This window comes from Narcine bancroftii, chromosome 6 (genome assembly GCF_036971445.1).
Source record: "Narcine bancroftii isolate sNarBan1 chromosome 6, sNarBan1.hap1, whole genome shotgun sequence".
NCBI lineage: Eukaryota > Metazoa > Chordata > Chondrichthyes > Torpediniformes > Narcinidae > Narcine > Narcine bancroftii.
Window position 1 is genome coordinate 68,175,418 of NC_091474.1, and position 24,210 is coordinate 68,199,627.

The 24,210-nt window shown below is 45.3% G+C and overlaps 1 protein-coding gene and 1 long non-coding RNA gene across 3 annotated transcripts in view; one reads left to right on the plus strand and one right to left on the minus strand.

Annotated features, from left to right (window-relative positions):
• The window catches only part of LOC138736174 (CUB and sushi domain-containing protein 1-like), a 2,349,200-nt gene that overhangs the window by 659,333 nt on the left and 1,665,657 nt on the right, over nucleotides 1–24,210 (plus strand). The window lies entirely within an intron of this gene.
• On the minus strand, nucleotides 7,620–11,244 carry LOC138736177 (uncharacterized). Of its 2 annotated transcripts, none has more exons than XR_011340131.1 (2): nucleotides 11,008–11,244; nucleotides 7,620–8,047 (listed from the first exon to the last, which is right to left on the minus strand). It is a non-coding gene; the product is annotated as an uncharacterized lncRNA (long non-coding RNA). The 2 variants fall into 2 exon arrangements; XR_011340132.1 differs by lacking the exon at nucleotides 11,008–11,244 and adding an exon at nucleotides 9,680–9,914.

The following is a 24,210-nucleotide window of genomic DNA, read 5'->3' on the forward strand; positions in this document are numbered from 1 at the left end:
TCTGTCTGTGAGGCACATGTATTTTCATTTTAATTGAGAAACACAGGAGGTCTAATTTAAATGCAACAAGATTTCAAGCAGCTTGTGTCATCTTTGGAGAAATCTGCCTGAACTATTTAAATTTTTGGCTTCTCTTTGTTCTCTCTCTCTCTCTCTCTCTCTCTCTCTCTCTCTCTCTCTCTCTCTCGCTCTCTGTCTCTGTCTCTTTCTCTCTCTCTCTCTTTTTCCCAGTCTCTAATTTGCCTCTATCCCTTTATTTCTCTCTCTCTCTCTCTCTGTTTTTACTTCTTTACCCCTCTCTCTATCACCCCTTGTGATGCGCTATCGAGCAGAAAAGCAGACACAAAACATAAAGTCTCTTCAACAGGCTTTATTCCACACAAAATTCCACAGAGCTGGCTGTGAGAGTAGCCGAGCTGGCTCTGAGACTGACCTCGAGAGGCCAAATGTAGCTTATATCCCGGAAGGTGATTGGTAGCCGACTGGGTGGGGCTTGGTCCTTTCAGGTCAGCTGATTGACAGCCGGCCAGATGTTGCTTTGTCCTCTGGTGATCTTCCTGCAGGTACACAGGTTGCCCCCTGCAGTAGGGTAGTGGTGTACACAACATTCACCCCTTTCTTTTAAATTGACCTTGGGTGATGGGGGGGGGGGGGGGGTGGAGGGAGGTGACATTCCATGTTCTATAAAGCCCCAAACATATGTACATTATTTACAAGTTTAGACGATCCAGCGGCCATCGGAGTCTCTGCAACTGTTGCAGGGTTGGCTCCTGGTCAGAGGCCAGCGAAGGTAAGTGGGGGCTAGTCAGGGCAGTGGGGGCAGGGGCCGGAGCAGCTGGTGTGGTGCAGCATGGTGGGGTGGCAAGAGCGGATAGAGTTGAAGTGTGTGTGAGGCATTGGATGGGTAGGGGGCGAGTATGTTCCCCACGGATGGAGTGAGTCCGAGGTGCCCTGGGTGGGGATGGTGCAGCAGGCCGGCGTGGTCTTGGGTGTCCCACAGCTATCAGGGGAGTGTGTCGGGCTGGCATGATCCTGGGATGAAGGATGCTGTTGTGCTGTGGTGGGTGCTCCCGCTGGTGCCAGGTCCCTGGTTGAGATGGTGTCCTCCCTGCCGCTGGTGGACCTAATGTAGGCATAATTGGGGTTGGCATGTAGGAGGAACACCTGCTTGACCAGGGGTTCAGCCTTGTAGGCGCGCACGTGTCTGCTCAGGAGCACCGGTCCCGGGGACGCGAACCATGCTGGGAGTGATGTTCCCGTTGCCGATTTCATGGGGAACGAAAACAGACGTTTTTGAGGGGTCACGTTGGTAGTCATGCAAAGGAGTGACCTGATGGCATGGAGCACCTCAGGGAGGGCATCCTGCCAGTACTCCACAGACCACCCCTTAGACTAAAGGACCAGAAGGACTGCCTTCCAGATTATCCCATTTTTGCTCTCCACCTGTTATTTACTTCTCGGATTGTAACTAGTTGTAACTGGTTGTGATGTCCCTTGCTGTCAGGTACTGGCGCAGTTCCTCACTCATGAAGCTAGATCCCCGGTCACTGTGGATGAATGTGGGGTAGCCAAACATGGTGAAGATCTGCGACAGTGCCCTGATGACGGGGTCTGGGCATGGGATGGCGAAAAAGAAGAGGGAGTACTCATCCATGACTGAAAGAAAATAGAAATTCCACTTCATGGAAGGCAGGGGGCCCTTGAAGTATATGCTGAGGCGCTCAAAGGTCCGAGTGGCCTGTATGATGAGGGCCTGGGGCAGGCGGAAGAAGCGGGGCTTGCATTCCGCACAGTCCCGGCACGCCTCAATCATGGTCCTGACATCCCTGACAGTGTATGGAAGGTTCAGGACTTGATAAAGTGGTGTAAGCAGGTGACACCTGGGTGGCAGAGGGTCTTGTACAGGGTCTACAGCTGGTCGTCGTGGAGTGACACACAGGTCCAGGAGAGGGCGTCGGGGGAGTCATTAAACTTCCCCGTTCAGTACTGGATGTCGTAGCTGTACGTTGCCAGCTCGACTCTCCATCGTTTTTGATCATACCTCTGTGGGTGGTGTTGAACATGAATGCCACTGCACTCTGGTTGGTGAGAAGGGTCTATATCCTGCTAGTCAGGTAGTGGCACCAATGGCAGACCACTTCCACGATCTCCTGGGCCTCCTTTTCAATGGCGGAGTACCCTAGCTCGGAACTGTGGAGGGTCCTGGAGAAGAAGGCGACAAGGCACTACTCCTGGTTAAGGGTAGTGGTGAGAGCCACATCGGAGGCATCGCTCTCTACCTGGAAGGGGGAGTCCTTGTTCACAGCATGTATCGTAGTATCTCCGATATCCTGCCTGATTTGCATGAAGGCTGCCTGTGTCTTGGATGGGAGAGGAAAAGTTGTGGCCTGGGCCAGTGGGTGGACCTTGTCCGAGAAGTGGGGAACCCACTGTAAGTAATAAGAGAACACGGCAAGGCACCTGCGGAGGGCTTTGAGCATGGGGGGAGGGGCAGCTCCATTAATGGGCTCATCCATTCTGGATCATGCCATGATGTACCCCAGGATGGTGAGGCGGGTGGTGCTGAACATGCACTTCTCTTTATTGTACATGAGATTCAGCTCCTTGGCAGTCCAGAGAAATCTCTCTAGGTTTGCATCATGGTCCTGCTGGTCAGGGCGGCAGATGGTGACATTATCCAGGTACGGGAAAGTCGCCCTTAAATTGTGCCAGTTTACTATGCGATCCATTTTCCACTAGAAGGCGGAGACCCCGTTTGTCACCCCAAATGGAACTCGGCGGAACTAGTAAAGGCGCCTGTCTGCCTCGAAGATGGTATAGGGCTTGTCCTGTGGGTGAATGGGGAGTTGGTGATAGGCCAACTTCAGGTCAATCATGGAGAAGACCCGGTAATGGGCTATCTTGTTGACCATGTCGGATATCCTTGGTAGGGGGTAGGCGTCTAGCTGGGTGTACCAGTTGATGGTCTAGCTGTAGTCCATGATCATCCTCGGCTTGCTTCCCCTTTTGACCACCAGGACTTGGGCTGTCCGTGGGATGTTGCTGGGCTTTATGACACCTTCCGCCAGAAGCCGCTGCACCTCTGCCCTGATGAAGTCTCTGTCCATGGCGCAATAGTGCCTATTTCTGGTGGCTATCATCTTGCAGTCTGGCGTGAGGTGTGAGAAGAACGCGGGAGGGTGATGCACAGTGCGGAGAGGCTGCAGGTTGGCCGGGTGGTTGGACGGTGTGCTGTGGAGCATCAGTAGGGGTAGGTGCGCCCCAAAGACGAGGGTGACACTCTGCAGGTGGCATTTTAAGTCTAAGCCCAGGAGAACTGGGGTGCAAAATTTGGGAATGACCAGGAGCCTGAAACCAATGCATGTCTCCCCCACCCCACCCCTCACAGTCAAATCGGCAGAGCATTGCCCGAGGATATTAATATTTCGGTCCTGGGCGGCGAAGACAGTAGAGGAGGTGATGTGGTGGATTTTGAATTTTATGCAGTGGGCCACGGTTGGATGAATAAAGCTCTGAGTCCTGCCACTGTTGATTATGCACTTCATTACCTGCCTGTTGATTTTGTCATCCATCATGGAGTGCCTGAGGCCATGTGGGATGTCTCTGGACAGTGTGATGGCTGCTAGGACCATCTCAGGGTCCAAGTTGTAATTCCCCGATGGAAGAGGTGAGTTGCAGCCAGTGGCGTTCTCTGCAGGCATGGAGTGCATTGCGAGAGGTAAGTATTGGCCAGTGGCGCTCTCCTTAGGTGTGGGGTGCATCGGGTGGCAATCGGAGGCGACCCGAAGCATTGGGTCATCATCGTCGTCATCGGTGCTGTGCTAGTTGTAGGCCTGGGGGGACCTGGTGGCTTTGCCACCTATGCCTGCCCAGCACAAGGTAGCGGCGCCGCGTGGGGATGCATGGCGGCAGCATGGCTGGCTTTCCTCCCCGGGTGCACTGGTTGTGCTGGGGGAAGTAACGTCACACCATCGGCTGTCGACTCTGGTGATGTCATCGTGGGCGGCAGAAGCGACATCACTCCATGGACCGGAAGTGACATCATTGAAGTCCGCGGACATGCTGTCTTAGTGGGACAGCGCTGTCGTGGTTGAGGGCTGGTCCAGGCACATTCTGTGCATGCCGCGATCGTTGATGGTGAGGCCGGATGTAGGGCTGCTGAGGTCGGGGAGGCCGGAAGTGGCTGCGGGGGCAATGACGTCGCCCAGCAATTGTACATGGCCGGGACCGGGTGGAAGGGGGTCGGGTCATAGAGGGCCTCTGAGCTGCCGGCAGGCTTTGAAAGGCATACTTTAGCGAAATGGCCTTTCTTGCCACATCTTGAGCAGTACTGATTTTTGGCCGGGCAATTTTGGGACGAGCGTCGATCTGACCCACATCGGGAGCCACAGTACTTACAAGTGCACGGGTTGCCCGCAGCAGCGATGTTCTCGTCCACCATCTGGTTTTGGGCCACAGCTGCTGTCTGTGCTGACCACGTGGAGACCTGGGAAAGCCTCGAATAGAAGGCTTCAGTGTACAGGACTGCTGCCTCCCGGGTTCGGACTACTTCCACTGTTTTGTCCAGGGAGTCCTCCAGCAGCTTCTGCCTGATGGCTCTCGAGGGTAGATCCCGGACGCAGGCATCCACGATCAACCTTTCGACCTGCCTTTCATTCACCCCGGGTTCTGCAAGCACAGTCAGGCTAACTCACGTAGGGCTCCCAAGTATGACTCGGCCATCTCTCCAGGCTGCTGGGCACAAATACTCAGAAGGTACCTTGCGAAGACCATGTTTGTGGGGGGCTTGTACATAGGTTCTAGGGTGTTCATTGCTTCTGAGTATTCGGTGCAGTCTTTGAGGGGCTGGAAAGCTTGGGGACCCAGCTTCGAGCGGAATAAGATGAGCCTTTTGCTGTCGGAGTCTAGGATGTCGTCGGCGTGTGCCTCGATGATTGCTTCGACTGTGTGCTTCCAGTTTTTGAAGCATGCCTGTGCTTCTGGATGACGTGGGTCGACTTCGAGCTTCCCGGTGCTTAGAAGCTTCTCCATTACAGCTTCAAATTTTGCGTGCAATAAATTGTGATACAATATTGAGCAGAAAAGCAGAAACAAACCATAAAGTCTGTTCAACAGGCTTTATTCCACACAAATTTCCACAGAGCTGGCTGTGAGAGTAGTTGTGGTGGCTCTGAGGCTGACCTCAAGGGGCCGGATATAGCTTATATCCCGGAGGGTGATTGACAGCAGTAGGCTAGTGGTATATCCTCACACCCCTCCCCCCATTCCATTTCTATCTCTTCATTCCTCCCAGGGAATTACTCAACATGAAGATGCAAGGAGCTGGATGTAAATCACAGCCATTCCTTCTGAGAGTCCATGGAGTGGCTTGAATGTCGACTGATTTCTGGGAAGGATTGTTTCACTGACAGGCTGGGCTACTTTTCAGGAGTGAAGAGATTTGGTGGACCTGAGAGAAACAGGTCTACAATTTGATGAAAATCAAGATGACAGATTTTTACAGTCCAGAAATAGTTCCTGTCATGATAATGAATATGTATGAGATATACCGGAAGTCACGTGGTATGAGAGAGAGATAAGAACACAAGCAGGAGAACAAAGGAAACGGGAGAATAAAGACACTCAGAAGTTTACCTGATAAAACTTGTGTTTAATGTTTTATTAACTTCACATTTCGGGCCACAAATGTGACAGTCCCTTCAGCCTAACTTATCAACCAAGCTAGTTCCATTGTCCCAGCTCCTCCTAAACCTGCCTGTATATCCCTCCCTCCCCCACTTCCTCGTTTTCTCTACCCACCCACTCACTGTGTGAAGAAGCTGCAACTCTGATCTCTTCTAAATCCTCTACCCATCAAGTCAAGCCAAGTCCCTTTTATTTATTGTTCATACCCTGCTCGCACGGTAAAGACAAAATAACGTTTCTCCTGGACCAAGGAGCATATCTACATATATATTTCAGAGTAGAAAAATGAACATATTAAAATATTAAGATGTATACAGTCGAGGTCCACAGTGCACTATCCACATCTGTTCTGGGAGTTCAGGAGTCTGATGACTTGGGGAGAAAAGCTGTTGCCCAATCTGGACGTACAGGCCCGAATGCTACGGTACCTCCGACCAGATGGCAGAAGGGAGAACAGTTTACGAGGCTTGACGACTTATCCAGAGTCTGCTGGATGTTCCTATTGTTCCGACCTCCATCCCCACCATTAGCAATGCATTCCAAGCACCCGCCACTCTTCGTGTAAAAACTTGACTTCTCACATCTCCTGAAATTTCCTCCACTTCCTTTAAACCAGTGGTTCCCAAACCTTTTCGGCTGCCACCCCCTTGGCTCTCAGGCCACATCCCTAGCGCTGCCCCGGCCCACCAAACACACATAAAGAAACACAAACCCTTTGCTTGGCACTATATAAAAGCGTATGCATTTCACAAATAAAACGTTTGGTAAACCGATTTATTTAGCAAGATGAAAGGGTAAGTTTACATCTCAACTGTAATTACATTGTCTTCAGGTCATTGGGAACTTAATGGGTGGGGCGAGCATCAGCCGTTGAGAGGTTGATGGGCGGGCGGTCGGGGTGAGGATCAGCCTTCGGGTGCTGGATGAGCAGTTGGCCGGGGCAAGGATCTACAATCGGGCCATTGGGAGCTTAATGGGCCGGCCAAAAATAGGGGGGAGTCGGTGTATTTATACACAATTTAAATATACCTTACAACCTGAAGATAATTTGAAATTCTTACAGACCTAGAGCCTTGGTCCTTGCTGATGTGAATGTGGCGCGCATCCTATCCAGAGCACACCAACAAGAAACAAACATTCACCTCCCACTTTTTCTTCACTGCCCCCCGACTGCACCCGTTCTCCTCATCACCCTCTTGGATTTTTCACTGCCCCCGGTGGGGTGGTGGGGAGAGGTGGGGGGCAGCAGTGCCCACTTTGGGAATCACTGCTTTAAAGAGATGTCTCCGGGTATTTGTTATTGTCACACCAGGAAAAAGCTGCTGGCTGTCTATGCCCCACATAATCTTATGTCACCTCTCTTTCTTCGATGGTCTGAAGGGAAAAGCCCTCGCTATGTCCACCTTGCCTCAATTTTAGGGGTAACAATTTTGAACGAGATAAGTAATTAATACTTTTATGGTGAGGGTTGTACATAACTGAGACTGATGCATTGAGTGAGTGTGAAGTGGACCAAATTGGTCTTCCAGTAGAAACGCTGACTTTGGTTAAGCCTGAGATGAGAGTTGACGAAAAGTTCTCCTGAGCATTTGAGGTGAATTGGTTTATGAATAAAAGCAAATCTTTCTACGAACCTCAAGGAAAGTCTGTTCCATTGAGAAATGTACCAAATAAAATACTCCGTGAAAAAATGATCCGGGGGCAACAAAAAAGGGGGGAAGATTAGATTTTAAAGCTCTTATAATGTAGCTGAAAAAATAGTGTGCTTGGGAAACAGCTGAGTTTTTGATATCAATGGAAAGGGACCATCCGTTTATGGGAGTAAAATATATGAACCATGATCTTTGTAAAAAAAAAGCATGTTGTGAAGGTAAATACAAATCCTTGTGAGACTAAAACAGAATAAATCATTGGGGGAGGTACAGGCGAATGGATGAAACTTTAAGTAAATATTTTATTACTGTTTTCACAGTCAAGGATATAAATAATGGGGAGCTTAAGCTCAGAGGAGGGGCGAATAATGAGCCACCTTGTGTTGACTGTGGCTGCCATTCGGAAGCCCATTATTCCATCTTCCAAGTTTCTGTCACTGTGGTCTAGAAGAATGAAAGGATAAGGAAAAAACCTCTGGGTCAGAGAGTTCCAAGCATTCGTTGCCTCCCTCCAAGGAGAAATTCAACTTCATCTTAAATGGAGACTGTGATCCTCCTTAGCGAAAGGAAACATTCTCCCTCATTCCACCCCCTTGAGCCCCTTCAAGCATCCTGCTCGCTTCACTGAGGCCATTTCTCACTCTCTCAATTCATGATAGCAGAGCTCGATCCTACTTGAGAATCAAAAGAAATCTGAAGATGTGAGAAATCTGAAATAAAAACAGGGAAAAGGCTGGAATTGCTACTTCTGTGGAAAGTGAAACAGTGACTATTTTAAATCCTGAAATTTCAAAATAGAAACATAGCATAATACAGGCCCTTCGCCCCACAGAGTTGAGCCGAGCATATCCCTACTTTAGAAATTACTAGGCTTACCTATTTTTCTAAGCTTCATGTACCTGTCCAAAAGTCTCCTAAAAGACCCTAATGTATTCACCTCCACCACCGTTGCTGACTGCCCATTCGATGCACCCACCACTCTCTACATAAAAACTTACCCCTGGCATCTCCTCTGTACCTGCTCCCCAGCATTTAAACCTGTGTCCTCTCGTGGCAAAAATTCAGCCCTGGGAAAATTACTCTCCCCACGATCAATGCCTCTCATCATCTTATATGTCTCTATCAGGTCACCGCTCATCCTCCACCACTCCAAGGGGAAAAGGCTGAGTTCACTCCACCTATTTTCATAAGGCCTGCACCCTAAACCAGGCAACATCCTTGTAAATCTCCTCAGCACCCTTTCTATGGCTTCTACATCGTTCCAGTTTTGAGTGTTTCATCTTGTATTTGTATGTGTGAGTTCTTAAGACAACACATGGATGAAGGAAAAGATTTTTTTTCTTTAAAGTTGATGTAAACAGTACATGAGGCTGTGTACCATTACAGATCTTACATAATGTGTGTCAGCCCCTGCTGGCAGCCAAGTCTAATCAAACAGTAAGGCATTACTAGTTGCATAGCAACCACAATCATTGTTATCACAGTGAGGCGACCAGAACTAGTGGGCTTGATTTCTCCTCATCTGACAGATTCACCACCATGTGCACCAGCTCAGTTACTGAGCTCCCTTAGTAATATTCTATTTTGATAGGAAGATCAAAACTGTGGCAACACTCTGTGAGGTCTCAAATGCACCCCATTTAACTGCAGTATGATGCCTTTACCCTTGTACACAAATCTCTTCCAATGAAGGCCAAACATGAGACAGGTTGAGAGGGAAATTGGCCAAAACGCTGGCAAATGGGAAGAGCTGAGGTGGGTAATTGGGGATGAAGGGCAAGTTCCCGTGCTGTGATGCTCAACTCTGTAACTTTCTAATTGCTCGCTGCACTTGCACGCTCACGTTCAGATGTTCCTTTAGAACATCAACATTTTCCAAATCTCTGTAGTTTAGAATTTGTGTTTACAGAATTCCAAATTTTTACCACCGAAGTCAGATAACTTCACTTGCTTCCATCAGTTATGATTCACTCAACTTGTCCCTATTCCTCTGAAGTCCAGTTTATCCTCATCACCAATAGTTTTGTGTCAGATAACAAACTTAGAAATGTCACAAGTTTGCAGAGACAAAACAGCTGGTCGAGTAACTGGCCAAAAAGGCAGGAGGAGGCATTTAATCAGGGATAAAAGAGAAATGATCCTCTAATGGGAAGAAAACCAGAAATCTGGCACATGCAGGACTTTGGGGTGTTCCCAGCTATGGTAGGCCACACATATTATTGCTCCTGCATGTTTAGATTGCAGCTGTTTTAATGTTACACAGTGGAATGATAACCAGTGAACCCGATAAATTTGGAGAGTGAGTAGGATGCGTGCTTCAGGGAAACGCACACAAACTTTACCTGGTCAGTTCGCTGTCGAATCATTAGGCTTTCGGAGCAGTTAGCCAATGGATTATCAGAGCTTTCCTGTCAATGGTAATTTATAAAAGGATTTTTTTTTTGCCTTTGTACTCTCAACTCAAATTTAAATGATAAATTTGAAAGGCAAACAATACTCAGCCTTCATTGTTCAGGGCTTCAATTTCAGGAGAAAGAAATCTTGCTGAAATGATAACAAGATTAGTTCACCAGCAAGCAATTGGCCTGGCAGCATCTATCGCCAGAAATGGTCAGTCAATGCTTCTATTGTGACCTTTTTATTGAAACTGAGTTCACTGGATTGATTTGCGGCATGAAGGGTTATTTAATGAGAAGTAACTGAGCAGGATGACCTGATATTCACTGGAGCTCAGGAAAATGAGATCTTGTTGAAGCAAAGGATTCAGAGACTGAGGAACTGAATAAACAATGAGATGCTGTTTCCACAGGCTTGGGCTGGAGACCCTGAATAAAGGGCATAATGTGAGGATGGGAGATTAGCGATTGAGGATAGGACTGTGGAAATTCTAACACTTGGAGGATTGAATATTGCTGAAAAGATCTATTCAGTGTGATACATGGATTCTCAGTTGCTGAGTACATTTAAGGGAGAAAGGAATGGGGGCCAAAGAACATGAGAGCTGGAAGGGAGAATGGACATTGATTGGCATGGACTTTGAGAGAGGTGAAATATACAAGCAGGGATAGAATGTTGAGGAGTTATTGGTCAGACTACATTTGGAGCATTGTGAGCAGTTTTGGGCTCCTTATCAAAGAAAGGATTGTTGGCAATGGAGAGGTTCTGGAGAAGGTTCACGAGAATGAACCCTCAGATGAAAGGTTTATTGAATGAGCAGCCATTGATGCTTCTGACGCTGTACTCACTGGAATTCAGAAGAATGAACGGGAATCTCATTGAAACCTACCAAATACTGAAAGGACTGGATAGAGTGGATGTGGAGAGGATATTTCTGTGGTGGGGATATTTCTGTGGTGGGGTAGTCTGAAGACAAAAAAAATCCCTTCAGAACAGAGATGAAAATAAATTTGTTGTCATATATTTAAGGCAGAGGTAGATAGGTTCTTGATTATGAAGGGTGTCAAGGGAATTTTGTTCCAATGTCATGGTCTTTCTTGCTGGTGCTCAGTGTGAAATGTGGTGTCCTGTCCAACAGGGTTCAAGGTCTCAAAATCAATTTCAGAGGCCAGGATGTGTGTATGTTCCAGGGATCTGTGAAGGTTTTGAGGTTCCCATCACTTTGAGGATTGCTCCACAGTTCTTGGCTGCACTTCTTACCTGTGCTGCTTACCTTCCGAGACAGTGCCAAGAGGTGGAGGGGTGGTGAAGGTGGTGCAGGGCAGGTTAGAGCAATAAGTTAGTTGCTCCATTTCCAGGTCATGTTGGGAGGCATCCAATTTTCCCATGTGGTCACTTTTTTAGCCTGAGTCCTAGTGAGTCCATGTCCAGATGTCCTTGAAGATAGGAAATAATACCTAGCAGCCGTTTGCAAGGGCAGTGTAACTGGTAAAGGTTAAATCCTTGTGTTTTGGATGACTATCCCTTTAAGAAAGAATTGTTTGTCGTGTTATAATAGTTACTGTGACATCACGTGTCCATGCTCTCAGGCTTTGAATAATTATGACATAGGTGTAAGCTGGAGACACATTCCTTTGAATTCATGTTAGTTCATCTTATTTCATTTTAATCATCTTAATTTTGGTTTGTCTGTTTAAAGTTGAATATTGTTATTATTATACAGTTTGCTTTGTTACTCATCGTTTGAAGATCTCAATGCAAAGTTATGCAAAATGTTAATTCGTTTTTTTCAACCAATTAAAGGCTACGTAAAGCTGCAAATACGAAGTGTGATTTATTGGAAATAAGATAGTAATTCGGAATATCGACGCTTACGTTTCTGTGAAGATGACATGTTTTGAAATTGGGAAATTTGAGAACTTGAAAAGTGTCATTATAATTGTAACTCTGTTGTCATAGAGTCAAAACTGAAACCATATTTCTTCAAAATAAAATCCCCGAAAGCATCCAAACACAAACTACACTGTCCTTCTTAAGAAAAGGCAGAGTGTATTTCAGTGTCAGTGACCAAGGTACGAATCCCGCGATGTCTGTAAGCAGTTTGTACATTCTCCCCGTGTCCTCTTCGGTTTTCCCTGAGTACTCCAGTTAATTGGGTGTAATTAGACAGCATGGGTTTCAAAGGCCAGAATTGGCTTCTAACGTGTTATAGAGTGCACATATAGTGATTCCATTTACAATAAATCTATCACCCAATCATTAAACAATGTCTCACGAAGAAATTGACTTGAAGAAGAAGAAAGCTGTAAAACAGTGGTTCTCAACCTTTCTCTTTCCACTCACATACCACTTTAACTAATCCCTATGCTACAGGAGATCTGTGATTAGTGAGGGATTGCTAATGTGGGTGGAAAGAAAAAGGTTGAAAACCACTGTTTTAATCGTCCCAAATTGACTCGTTATGAGCATGGTTTCATAACTCCAAGAAAATGAGCCAATGACAATTTTTCTCAAGCAAAATCTATTAGTAACAATTGGGTCTAGAGCAGTGGTTCTCTTCCCTTCCCACTCACATCCCACCTTAAGCAATCCCTTACTAATCACAGAGCACCGCTGGCATCGGGATTACTTAAAGTGCTATGTGAGTGGGGAAAAAAGGTTGAGTGCCACTGAATTTGTTGATCAACCGTGGCTAATCTTTCCACATTCTAGTCAAAACTTACCTTGTTAGTCCCGGGATCCATAGGCTGGGTGTGCCCATCTTGATGACTGTGTGCACATGCGAGTCTTTGGTTGGCTCATCCACAGTGGGATCACACATTGGAATTTGATTGGCACATGCACTAGAGTTAATCTCCCTCTCTCTTTGGCTTGGCTTCGCGGATGAAGATTTATGGAGGGGGTAAAAAGTCCACGTCAGCTGCAGGCTCGTTTGTGGCTGACAAGTCCGATGCGGGACAGGCAGACACGGTTGCAGCGGTTGCAGGGGAAAATTGGTTGGTTGGGGTTGTGTGTTGGGTTTTTCCTCCTTTGCCTTTTGTCAGTGAGGTGGGCTCTGCGGTCTTCTTCAAAGGAGGTTGCTGCCCGCCAAACTGTGAGGCGCCAAGATGCACGGTTTGAGGCGTTATCAGCCCACTGGCGGTGGTCAATGTGGCAGGCACCAAGAGATTTCTTTAGGCAGTCCTTGTACCTTTTCTTTGGTGCACCTCTGTCATGGTGGCCAGTGGAGAGCTCGCCATATAACACGATCTTGGGAAGGCGATGGTCCTCCATTCTGGAGACGTGACCCATCCAGCGCAGCTGGATCTTCAGCAGCGTGGACTCGATGCTGTCGACCTCTGCCATCTCGAGTACTTCGACGTTAGGGATGAAAGCGCTCCAATGGATGTTGAGGATGGAGCAGAGACAATGCTGGTGGAAGCGTTCTAGGAGCCGTAGGTGGTGCCGGTAGAGGACCCATGATTCGGAGCCGAACAGGAGTGTGGGTATGACACACTTAATCTCCCTGATAACATTGAATTGGTGCCCTTAACTCTCGCGCCTGCGACAACCGAACTCTAATACAGCTCATAACAATCAGACTATAAAATGAATGTGTATAAATGTTGTGGAATGATTTACTCAATTTCATTAATAAAAATACCCAAGGTTTCAGGACACCGTTCATCAATCTCACAGGATTCAGGAAGAATCTATTTCCCAGTCTGGGAGTTCTGATTTACATGTCAACTGTAACTACATTGTCTTCAGGCTGTCAGGAGCTCGATGGGCAGGCAGCAGGGGCAAGGATCTGCGATCGGGCTGTCAGGAGCTCGATGGATGGCGGCTGGGGTGTGGATCAGCTGTCAGGAGCTCGATGGGGCGGATAGGGGGGAGGATCACCAATTGGGCCTTTGGGGCCAAACATGAGGGGAGTCCTGATTTTGATAACCCAACACCTCTTCCCTGATGGTAATGGGCCAAATATCCTGTTTGATAGATGATAGGGTCCCTCGATAATTCTAGAGTGGCAAAGGATGAGAGGTGACTTAATAGAGGTTTAAAAGCTTGTTATGGGCTTAGATAAGGTGGATATCCAGGACCTTTTCATTGTACAGTAGGAAATGCCAGCAGATTAGGGTGAATGAAGGAAGGTTTAGTGATTCCAAAACTTGGTGGTTCATCCCCCCTGGGGGTGGTGGAAAGATCAAAGAGGGCAGTGAGGAGAAAGGGGGAAGTGAAGAGAAAGGGGCCAGGGAATGTTTCTTTGTTTCTTGATGACGTGCTCTGGACAGGACACATGCCACATTTATGTCTGCAAGGGCCAAGGCTCCAGGTCTGTAAGAATTTCAAATTATCTTCAGGTTGCAATGTGCATTTAAATTACGTGTAAATACACTGACTGCCCCCCACCCCTTGTTTGGCTCCAATGGCCCGATTGGTGATCCTCCCCCCAATCCGCCCACCCATCGAGCTCCCGACAGCTGGTGCTCGCCCCAGCCGCCACCCATCGAGCTCCTGACAGCCCGATCACGGATCCTTGCCCCTGCTGCCTGCCCATTTAGCTCCTGGCGGCCTGAAGACAATGTAGTTACAGTTGACTTGTAAATTTATCCTTTCATATTGCTAAATAAATTGTGTTGCAACGTTTTATTTGTGAAATACATAGGCTTGTATATAGTGTTAGATTAATTGTTGTTTGAAATTTGTGGTAGGCCTAATACCAAAAAAGAGGTATATGTTCGCTGTATGCCTGTGGAAGGGTGCGCTAGGGTCTGGTCTGGGAGCCAAGGGGGCGGCAGACTGAAAAAGTTTGGAAACCGCTGGTTTGAATTGTCAGAGGTAATTTTTATTTAACTCAGAGAGTGGTGGTTGCCTGCATTGTGTTGCCTGGTTTGGTAGTGGAGGCTGGTGCAATGGAACATTCAAAAGACTCTCAGATAGGCGCGTGGAGGTCAGAAAAATGGAGGGCTATGGATGCGGGTGGGAAGGATTAGATTTTTGTGCACTCAGTTACATAGATTGGCCCAGCTTCATGGGCTGAAGTGCAAATGCAGTGCTATATTCTATGATATTTTTTGAGCCCTATTTAAGCCAAAAGAGGAAAACGAGACTCCAGTTATCTCCTCAGCTGTTTGGATGATCCTCTGTGTTGACCTCTGGTCCAATGCTTTGCCGCGACCACACCACAAAAGGATGCAGCCAGACAGGACACCTGCAGATTTTCTCCTGTAACATGTTGAGAAGATGGGGGCCAATAGCCATGTCCTCGGCAGTCTCCTTAGCAAGCTCGCTATGATCATGGCAGGATGCACCTATGTACAGTGCGATCCACTTATCACTGTTTTGTGATCTGAGAGCTTGGCTTTCTTGATGAACCAAAATAATGCTTCTGATTTGATCTTCAGTGTGCTTTGTAGTACAAGAAACCAGCCAGATGGTTTTGCCTTCTTTCTAAATCAAATAGTTACAATTGTGCCAAACATGCCCTTTATGTCAAAAGTGATTAGCCCTAACTGGAAAATGTAATTTCGGCCTAATTAAAGGATTCTTGGACTTTCCGAGATTATCATATCAGGTCATGGTGGGCTTTGAGTCTGACAACAACCGCCTCGTTACTGAGGGTGAGAGTGCAGACTAATCTTCGCCAGCTTCACTGAAAGTTTTTAAGCTGCATTAGACACCAAAAGATCTATTGTGAGTTCAATGTATGCAGGCGTCAGCACTCCAGATGGTAGCACTGTGATTGAGTCTGTTCTCTCTTTCTAACATTTCACAGAATCACTTGGATGCTGTTCTGCAGTGATCTGCTCTGTTGAATTGATTCTGAAGTTTGAAAATTGAAACATGAAGCAAATCAAGCGAATGGAGGAATTTGAGGATTTGGAACCAAATTCCATCCAAATCCTGGTGTTTGTCAACATTTGACCAGCCCCGATGTGCTCTCTCCTTAGGGGCAGCAGAGATCAGCATAGCAGTTATCACCACACCTTTCCAACGCCAGCGATCAGGACTTGGGTTCGAATCCCGCGCTGTCTGTCAGGAGTTGGTGCGCTCTCCTCGTGTCTACGTGGGTTTTCCCCTGGGGCTCAGGTTTCCTTCCACCATTCAAAATGTACCGGGGTTGTAGGTCAGTAGGGTATAATTAGTTGGCACAGACTCGAGGGCCGAAATGGTCTGTTACTGCGCTGTGACTAATTTTAAAAATAACTTAAATTTTAAAAAAAGGACTCGCAGAACACAATGACTGATTCATTCGGTGTTCGAACAAAGATTAGAAATTCATTGTCTCAGAATTTTTCATCATACTTTAAGCTCTTGACTGCATTGTGTATATTTTGAAACAACAGAGTAGCAATGACAAATGCAGCATTTAAGTATGCAAATGATATTTTGAGAGTGAACTATTGGTGAGGTATTTCCTGGCTTTTGTTAGAATCAGAATCAGAATTTTATTGTCATGAACAAGTCATGAAATTCGGTGTTTTGTGGCAGCTTCACAGTGCAAACATTCATTTCATAAACCTCTTGAATGATGTTCTGACGTCGTCCTCAGAGACAGTCGTCACAGGGCCCTCAGGCTTTTCAGGGATTTTAGTGGGTACTGTTTGCTTCTTCTTCTCAAAGTGGTCATAGAAGTTGTTTAGCTCATCAGATAATGAAACATCGCAGCCATCTATAGTGTTTACTCTCGCCTTGTAGGCTGTAATGGCCTGCACTCCCTACCATAGCTGGTGTCTATCTGTGTCTGTCTCTAGCTTTCTCCGGAATTGCCACTTTGCTCTGGAGATGGCCTTCCTCAGGTTGTACCTGGCCTTCTTGTAGAGATCTTAATCGCCGGCCTGAAACACCCTTGTTCTCACCCTCAGCTGGTGGCAAATCTTCTGATTCATCCAGGACTTCTGGTTGGGGAACACCCAGTATGTGCACGAGGGAGCACATTCATCTATGGAGGTCTTGATGAAGTCGGTGACACCTGTTGCATATTCATTCAAGACCAAGGTGAATATGGTCCAGTCCACCGATCCAAAGCAGTCCTGCAGATACTCCTCCGCCTCCTTCGACCACACCTTCACCGTCTTCACCACTGGGATTGTGGTTCTCAGTGATTGTTGGGATGAAGATATTTCCACCCTGCAGCCACATGCAGAGTTGTGGAGGCAACACAGCACCTTAGATTTCAGCTCAGATTTATTGTGAGCGTACATACATGACATCACACGCAACCCTGATATTCTTTTTTCCTGCTGGCGCAGCAGAATTACCACTAATTGGTAATGTAAAAAAAAACTGTAGTCAGCGTAAACATGTAAACAAATAAAGAACAGTAAACAGATAACGAATGTAAACAAACTAACTGTGCAATACAGAGGGAATAAAAAAAAATAAAGTGCACAAGTAAGAGTCCTTAAATGAGTCTCTAAATAAGTTTGTCATTGAGGAGTCTGATGGTGGAGGGGTAGCAGCTATACCTCTTTCCTGATGGCAGCAGCGAGAACAGTGTGTGCTGGGTGGCATGGGTCCTTGATGATTGCTGCTGCTCTCCGACAGCAGCGTTCCCTGTCGATGTACTCAGTAGTGGGTGATGTCCTGGGTTGAGCTCTTTACCTATTGCAGGGCTTTACCCTCAGGGTCATCGACCATGATGCAGCCGGTCAGCTGACTTTCTACCACACCTCTGTAGAAATTTGTCTGGTGTCATCACTTCGCAACCTCCTGAGGAATTAGAGGCACTGACGTGCTTTCTTCACGATCGAGAAGAGTGTTAAGGCAGTTGGAAAAATTGAAATTCATCCATATCATTCACAAGTCACCACCAAAACTACATGAGATACAATATAAAAAATAAATATGGAATTAATGAGTGAATGAACACAAAGTTCGAAAGGAACAGTAAAATCGTCAATGGTTTCACATTGCAGAAAAATTAGGTTTTCCATGAACACAACCATTCCATAATGCAGGAATGTATGTCCAGGTTCAGGTGTTGTGATATTCCCAGACACTTCATTTCCTATGGTTTTAGACAGGAGATGTGGCAGCTTTGGATGGTGTGGTCTAAGGAAACAAAATGATACCAATAATTCAATGAATATTCAAGCTAGAAAGTCTGCGAATCAATTTATCTCAGATTCGAGTTGGTGCCGTTCAGAAAGAATATGAATACAGTGAAGGAGGAATAAAAGGGATTTGCCAGGCTTTAAACAAGGAAGCCTGCTGATGCTGGGGTTGAGTGCTATACACAACCTATGGATGCTGCGTAACCTGCTGAGTTTCTTCACCACATTTTGTGTATTAGATTCACCAAGATGTTGTCTGGGATGGAATGTTCCCTTTAAAAGGAGGGGCTTATTTCCCAAGGAGTGGACAGCTCTGAGGGAAAACATGATGGAGACACACAAAGAAATGAGGAGCATGGAGAGGAGGGGTTGGAAGAAAATTTTCTCCAAGACGGAATTGTATTAAACCAGAGGGCATGGGCCATGGGCCTAAAGATGGGATAAGATGGTTCAAGTAGACCAGTGGTTCTCAATCATTTTCTTCCCACTCACATTCCACTTTAGTAATCCCTTTGCCATCAGTGCTCTGTGATTAGTAAGGGATTGCTTAAGGTGGGATGTGAGTGGGAAGGGAAGGTTGAGAATCACTGCTCTAGACCCAATTTTGCTTGAGAAAAATAGTAATTGGTCCATTTCCTTTGGAGTTCTGAAACCGTACACAGAACTAGTCAATGAGGTTTTCAGACTTTTTTCTTTCCACCCACATATCACCTTAAGCAATCCCTTACTATTTACAGAGCACCTATGGACAAAGGAATACTTTTATTGAAAATTTTGTTTATTGAATCATGATGCAGTTATTGAAACATACAATTAATGAATAAAACTCAAAAACAATTCAAAAAATATGTACATGATATTTTAAAACTAACCCCCTACAACCCCCCCAACCCTTTCCTAAACCCATCCAGCCAAACCCACCCCCCTCTAACCTACCCCAAAAGAAGAAAGAAAGAAAAAAGATCACCCACAACAAAATTCATCAGTTAATTACCATGGTTGGAGCAACTCCACTAACGTGCGACAAGGGGATTTAATAATTCAACCCCATATAATCCAAATACGTGCTCCAAGTTTTATGATAAGAAAGATAATTATCACATAAATTATATGTTATCCTCTCCCAGTGGTATACAAGACCTAAACTCCTTATGCCATCTCTGAATACTCAAATCAGTCTAATTTTTCCAAGTAATTGCTAGACATTTTCAAGCCACAGTTCATGCCAATCTCAAAAAAGCAATTTGAAATCTATTTAATTTTAATTCTAAACTGATCCTCTCAATATTACCCAACAAAAATACTAAAGGATCTGATGAAAATTTCACTTTCAGAATAACTTGTAAAAATTCCTTACGTCTATTCCAAAAAGGTTTCACATAAGCAAGTAGAGCGTAAAAAAGAACCTGCATCTTTATGGCATCTAAAACGTAAACCTGAAGAGATAAAAGTATATTTCCTTAATTTTTCCAGAGTTAAATATAATTGATGAATAAAATTATAATGAACTAACCAACACCTTACAGTGACAATTTTAGTCATACTATCCCACATGGAAAATACTTAAAGTAGTATGTGAGTGGAAATAAAAGGGTTGAGAACCACTGAAGTAGACCTAAGAGATCTGTGCTGATCTAAGGTATACTTATCCAACTTTGTGTATATATTTTAAATTTAGATATACAGCACAGTAACAGGCCCTTCCAGCCCACAAACCCATGCCTCGTAAATACCCCCAAATCAGAATTTATTGTCAAGAGCATGTCATGAAATTAGTTTTGCGCTAGCATTGCTGGTGAAAAATTGCTATCAATCACATTTCAAAAAAATAAAATAAATAAATTAATGGACAAGAAGAGGAAGTGAGGTCATATCTGTGGTTCATTGTCCATTTACAAATCTGACGGAACAGGGGAAGAAGCTGTTTCTGTACCACTGGTTGTCCATCCTGAGACTCCTGAATCTCCTTCCTAATCATCATCATGGCTCTCCCTCATGGTCAAAGATGATGGCCTTCATTCCGTTGATCCACAGCCTGTGCGTGTATTTGCTTAACTTGTACTTGAAGATGCACATGATGCTTCACAAATCAACCAACTAATTCTGATGGCATGCAAATGACAATGATTGGAGCTGATGGATTTGTTGCAGCCTTCGTCCGCCTTCACAGGCATTAAGGTCAGAGTAACTTTGTCTGCCTGTTCCACCGTTGAGGACTTGGTTGGGTTGTTCTTTGTCAGAGACCTCAACATCACCACCATGGGTGACCTACTAGGTGCAAAGCTCAGGATGGGATGACAGGACCATACAAGCTTCTCTGCCTTAATAAGGTTATTCCCAATAAGTAGCAATGAAAAGTGGGCATGACTTGGCTCGTGAGGGTCCATGAGGATAGAGGCTGCTTTCTTGAGACACCGGTTCTCATAGATGTCCTTAATGGAGTGAAGGCTGATACCCATGATGGCATTAGTTGAAATCACAACTCTCATTAGTCTTTTCCTGTCCTGTGCTCTGGCCAACTTCATTCGAGATCGTGATGTAATCAGTCAGAATGCTCTTCATGGTACACTTGTAGAAATTTGCAAAAATCTCCGGTGACATACCAAATCTTCTCAAACTCCTCACGAATTCTAGCTCCTGGTGAGTCTTCTTCATGATTGCATCGACATGAAGGCCCTGGGATAGATCCTCAGAGATGTTGACACACTGGTATTTGAAGTTCTTAATCCATTCCCCTGCTGAACCCTTGATGAGGACTGGCTTGTGTTCTGATATCTTCCAGGTCCACAATCAATTGCTTAGTTTTGTTAACATTGAGTACAAGGTTTTGTTGTGATACCACCAACCAGCTGATCGATCTGCCTCCTGTTCACTTTCTCATTGCTGTTTGAGATTCTGCTGACGACCCTAGTGTCATCTGCAAATTGAATTATGCCTGGCCCACACAGTCTTGGGGACATATTGAGTAGAGCAGTGGGCTAAGCACACATCCTTGAGGAGCGCCTGTGTTGATAGTGAGGAGGAGACGTTGTTTGCAATTCATACTGACTGTGGACTTCTGATGAGGAAGTCAAGAATCCATTTGCAAGGTTTTGAAACGCTGACTAGTACAGAGGGTCTAATGGTGCTGTAGTCGATGAAAGTGGCTGGATGCACATGAATTGGAGGAGGCCCAGGTCTTTACTTGGGCAGGAGTTGATTCTGGCCATGATCAACCTTTCAAAGCATCTCATCAGAGTAGATATGAGTCCTACTGGCCGATAGTTGTTGAGGCAGCTCTCACTCCGCTCTTCTTCGGCACTGGGCCTGATTGGAGCAGGTGGGAACCTCTGACTGCAGGAATGAGAGATACATGAATTAACTGACAATCCCAGAGAATGTATAAACTCCTCATAGACAGTACCTGATGCAAAACTGGTTGCTGGCCCTGTAAAAGTGCTGCACTAATTGTCATGCCACCCTATGACCTTTTTTCAAAATTTAATGCATAATATCAAGTTGTTTTTTGCAACATATACCTATTCATCTCCAGCAAGTAAAACATTTGGTGCTTAAGTACATTATACAATGAATTTGTGTGCCGGCTAGCAAAAATAGCGGTTTACATAGTGGTTTGCACAATGCTTTTACAGAGCCAGAGATCGGACCAGTGTTCGAATCCCACCCTGTCTGTAAAGAGTTTGTACGTTCTCCTCATGTCTATGTGAGTTTTACCCGGGGGCTCCAGTTCTCTCCCACCATTCAAAACGTACCAGGGAGCTGTAAGTTAATTGGGTGTAATAGGACAACATGGACTCGTGGGCCTGTTACTGTGCTGTATGTCTAAATTTCTAAAACGTGTTACTTATTAAGCACACAGCATACTCAGGCATGTTAAAATGTTGCTTGTCAGTCACTCAAACCTTGAAATGTTTGAAGAAAAGGAGACGATAGTTGTCCTTTATCCATTCCCAAGATTGTTCAAGTTGTTCCTGCTTTGAACTCCAAGTTGGTTCATTGTTTGGTTGTCAGTACAATTCTTTCAAAGCCAAATCCAGCCTCTAAGTTCACATGTGAGCAGATCTTCAGAAGAAAACAGGGTTTGCCTTTTCAATCGGGGGCACAAACTGCCCTCGTACCCTTAATTAACCTGACCTCTTCTGCTCATACCTTGACAAAGGGCTCAGGCCTGCAACGTTGGTTACCCTGCGCTTCCCGTGGAGGCTGCATGACCGGCTGGGCTTCTCCGGTACCTTTGTGCATGACTTTCCTGCTTGACTGCAAACCCTGCTAGTTCAGATTGAAGGAAGATCTTTGCCTTTTGAAGGAAAGCAACAGGAGACAGAGAGAAATATAGTTTTGAACGGAGCTTCAGGAGATTTGTCATAATCTTCATGAAAAGTGAAAGTTAGATTTAACACTGTGAAGTCATCTTTACAAAGTCTGAATGGGAAGCTGTAATGATGTGGCCGCACCTCAGCCAGGTGGGAAGTGGAGGTGTTTTTACTGACATTTCTTAACATTTCTTTAAATCCCAGCAACCACTTGCAACGAAAGGCTGTGCATCCTTTAGGAAGGTTTATCTCTTGACTTACAGTCTCGTTGTACCAACAGTAATGCGTTTGACTTACTCGACTCCAGGGTACATTTTTGTGTTATTTTCACATAGGCAATGGTTAAATATCAATAATTTTTGAAAATAAGTAAAAGATGGAGCTTGATCCTGGCATTGCTGTAAAAGAAGGCAACTTCCTATTGACCGGATGTCCACGGTTTAAATAAAACTTCACTGGTTCTTTAATGATCCATGACATCAGAAGGTTATTGAATGTGCACCATGAGAAAGTGGCTGGGTGGCCTTTTGACCCCGATTTAATAACCTGTCAGATTTAATAAGCCACAAATGCTGAGCCAAAGATCTAGCATTTGCCTTGTACTCTCAGAGTTTGATTTATGATGTTTCCATAGGATCATTTAATTTGCATTTTCATAGACCACCTCAGCACCACAAAATGATATTGAGTTTTCAGTGCCAGTTTTGCACAGCTCAGGATAATTGAGTGGTTTGTTGACTACAAGGTTGATTGAACTTTGTATGTTCCACAGGTGGAAAACAATTTCAATTGCATGATTAAACTATTCTAGAAATTAGCTCTTTAGGAATCTTACAATAAATTTTTAAAAAAGATAACCAATAGAGGACAATTGATGACTTAATGGAGTTCAATCAGTTAACAAAGGCCCGAGATCAGATAGACAGCAGCACCTTTTTTTACTGGGTCGACAATAGATCATACCAGAGGATATATCTGTTTATGGTGAATGGAGGAAAGATTAGGGGAAATGTCAGAGGAACACTTTTACACAAAGAGCAGTGGGGCCTCGAATGCACTGCCAGGGAGTGGTGTGGAGGCTGGAGCAACAGACTTTTGGTTAGGCACATGGAATTAAGTAAAATAGAGGGTGTGAGATGGGGAAATGTTTGGTTGCTGTGAAGTAGGGGACAGATGAGCCTGTATTGTGCTATAATGTTCTCTGAACTTGAGCAGTGGTTCTCAACCTTTTTCTTTCCACTCATATCCCACTTTACGTTATCCCTATGCCATCGGTGCTCTGTGATTAGTAAGGGATTGCTTAAGGTGGGATGTGGGTGGAAAGAAATAGGTTGAAAACCACAGTTTTAATCGGACCTCATTGACTCATTATGTGCACCGTTTCAGAACTTCAAAGGAAATGGGCCAATGACAATTTTTTCCCAAGCAAAATATTTCAGTAACAATTGGGTCTAGAGCAGTGGTTCTCTTCCCTTCCCACCCACATCCCACCTTAAGCAATCCCTTACTAATCAGAGAGCACCTGTGGCATAGGGATTACTTAAAGTGGGATGTGAGTGGAAAGAAAAAGGTTGGGAACCACTGGCCTTGAGCTGGTGCTTTGATCTTTGCTTGCAACCATTCTCAGACTGCCTTCCCTCTTGAAAAATGACATGAAAAATTAGGAAGCATGAATGTTGCTAGCTTGATATTTCAAGAGAATCTGGTTGGAAACACATGACAGGAGATAGGAAGGAGGAAGTGAAAGCATGCAGGGGACTGCGGGGATCACATACCAAGAATAGATGAGTGTCAAAAAGAAAAAAAGGAATTCAAACATCTTCTGAAAATGCTTTGTGGTATGGACCTGGTCAAATGAGACATGAAGTCACTACTGATCTGCAGTTGGCAATAGGAGGTACTGGATCATTGCATCTTTGGCCCTTACGAAGGCCAGAGCTAAAGTTTCGGGGAGAAGACTCAAAAAATACACCTGGCCAGGAAATATTGGAAAACCTTCCTGGACAATTTGTTGAGTCTCATTGGAATGCATTCTCGGTTCATGAGAGAGGTGAATATAAGTTTACAGTGGTGCAGAGAATAAATGTCCACACTCCCTGAAATATAGGGATGGTGCCAAGAGCA